Source organism: Bison bison, unplaced genomic scaffold, assembly GCF_000754665.1.
Source record: "Bison bison bison isolate TAMUID 2011002044 unplaced genomic scaffold, Bison_UMD1.0 scf7180017864322, whole genome shotgun sequence".
In the NCBI taxonomy this organism is placed as follows: Eukaryota; Metazoa; Chordata; class Mammalia; order Artiodactyla; family Bovidae; genus Bison; species Bison bison.
Window position 1 is genome coordinate 6,165,244 of NW_011494894.1, and position 2,612 is coordinate 6,167,855.

The window sequence follows — 2,612 nt, forward strand, 5'->3', positions numbered from 1 at the left end:
CTGACTCCGTGCAACCCTATGGACTGTAGTTGGCCAGGCTCTTCTGTTCATGGATTCTCCAGGCAAGAAAATGAGTGGGTTGCCATGCCCTTCTCCAGGGGTTCTTTCTGACCCAGGGATCGAAGCTAGTCTCCTATGTATCCTAAAGTGGCAGGGGAGTTCTTTACCCCTAGTACCACCTGGGAAGTTCAGTAATTCCACATGACCCAGTAATTCCTTTGCTAGGTATTTACTGAAGCGAAGTTAAAATTTTGTTCACACAAAAACCTTTATGCCAATGTCTACAGTTACTGTATTAATAACTGTCAAAAACTGCAAAACAACCTAAATTTCTTCAGGTGGTGAATAGATAAACAAACTGGTACATCCATATAATAGACGACTACTCAATAATAAACGGAGAAGGCAATGGCACCCCACTCCAGTACTCTTGCCTAGAAAATCCCATGGACGGAGGAGCCTGGAAGGCTGCAGTCCATGGGGTTGTGAAGAGTTGGACACGACTGAGTGACTTCACTTTCACTTTTCACTTTCCTGCATTGGAGCAGGAAATGGCAACCCACTCCAGTGTTCTTGCCTGGAGAATCCCAGGGACGGGGGAGCCTGGTGGGCTGCCGTCTATGGGGTCGCACAGAGTTGGACACAACTGAAGCAACTTAGCAGCAGCAACAATAAAAAGAAATGCTCTACTGATATATACAATAACATGAATGAATCTCAAAATTATTAGGCAGAGTGAAAAAGGATATAGACTGTATGATTCCTTTTATATTACAATCTAGGAAAGGAAAAACTATAGGGATAAAAATAAATCATTGGTTACCTATAGGCAGGAGCATAGGAGAAACTGACTATGAAGAGGCACATAATGGGATTTTGGAAGGTGAAGAAACCATTCTGCATCTTGATTATGGTGTTTGCTCAATGACTTTATGCATTTATCAACACTCATAAAACTGTACACAGAAAAGGGAAGATTTTAGTCATATGCAAATTGTTGTTATTTAGTTGCCAAGTCACTCTTTTCAACCTCATGGATTATATATAGCCTGCCAAGTTCCTCTGTCCATGGGATTTCGAAGGCAAGAATACTGGAGTGGGTAGCCGTTTCCTTCTACAGGGGATATTCCTGACCCAGGGATCGAACTCGCATCTCCTGTGCTGCAGGCAGATTCTTTATGACAGAGAATGGGAAGCCTGGGAAGCCCCATATGTAAATTACACCTCAATAAACATGACTCAAAAATATATTTCCTTTAGTAGCCCAAATTTTAACAGTAATGATTAATTATATTATGAAAGGTTTATACAATAAAGCATTAAACAGTTGTTTGGGACTTTGTTAGACTTTTTCTCTGCCCAGTAGCTTATGAAGAATCTTTACAGGGACTTCCCTGTAAAGGGAAGTGGATACAGTGGATAAGTGGATACAGTGGATAAGAATCTGCCTGTCAGTGTGGAAACACAGGTTTCATTCCTGGTCTGGGAAGATTTCATGTGCCACAGCTACCGAAGCCCGAACACTCTAGAGTGCGCTCGACAACCAGAGAAGTTACAGCAGTGAGTAGCCCGTGCACCACAATGAAGAGCATCCCCCTGCTCACCACAACTAGAGAAAGCCCACATGTAGCAAGGAAGACACAGCACAGCCAAAAATAAATAATACTAAATTATTATTTTTTTTTTTTCAAAATCGATTTTATTGCAGCCAAAACAGTGGAATTAACTGTACATAATAAACTATTATATATATATACACATTTTAAGTTATAGGGAATAAAGTTTATTTTGGCAGAGAGTGTTAAACAAAATTAAAGTTGCATACATTAGTAACATAACTCAACATCCTTAATTTGGTATAAGTGTGACACATTTTCTTGCTTTCCTGTGTTCTGCTAAATCACCATAACCTGAACTGCTTTATAAAACGGATATGCTGAAATTTAACTTTACTGTTTTCGCTTACGCTCTGATTCCAAACAAAACTTTTCATAAGCTTCTTCTATCTCTGGGTCCATCTCATCATCAATATCATCCAAGTACGGATCACCACCCCCTGATAAATCTGTTCCATTTTCTTCATAATCTGGAAAAAAGTCTTCTCTTTCAAGTAACTCTTGATATTTCTCTTGGTAATCTGGATCAGCTGCAGTGAAAGGAACACCATCAGATGTATAAAATGTTGGCTTATTCATAAAATAATTAGGATCATTTTCAGGTGTTGCTTCCCTGTATGTTGAAGCTGCATGGACTCTACCCCAGTTACTTGACCGGAGTTCTACAAGCTTCAAAAGCATCTGTTTTACATCTCTGCTGCAATTTGCATCTAGGACAACATTTTCAATTCTCTGAATAATTTCTTCCATGTCAGTCTTTCCTTTTTCCTTCCAGGCATCTTCTAAAACTGACCCTGTCAACTTCAGTAATTTTACTGCACAGATTAAGTTGTCATCCATAGGATTAGAGAAGAGGGCATTCAGCAACTCCCGAAGACCGGTCTGAAGAATGTCTGCCCTTGTAACCTGTCCATTTGTCCCTTTAATCTCCAGGTTAAGATAGAGTTCTCCCAGAAAGAGTACAAATGCATGGAATCGTTTTCGAGTCACTTCATC

General features: G+C 39.9%; 1 pseudogene across 1 annotated transcript; it reads right to left on the reverse strand.

Moving 5' to 3' along the window:
• Positions 1 to 1,760: 1,760 nt before the first annotated feature.
• LOC104998107 lies at positions 1,761 to 2,612 on the reverse strand (annotated as a pseudogene). The gene has a single exon (XR_826411.1). The product of XR_826411.1 is annotated as a polyadenylate-binding protein-interacting protein 1 pseudogene (transcript).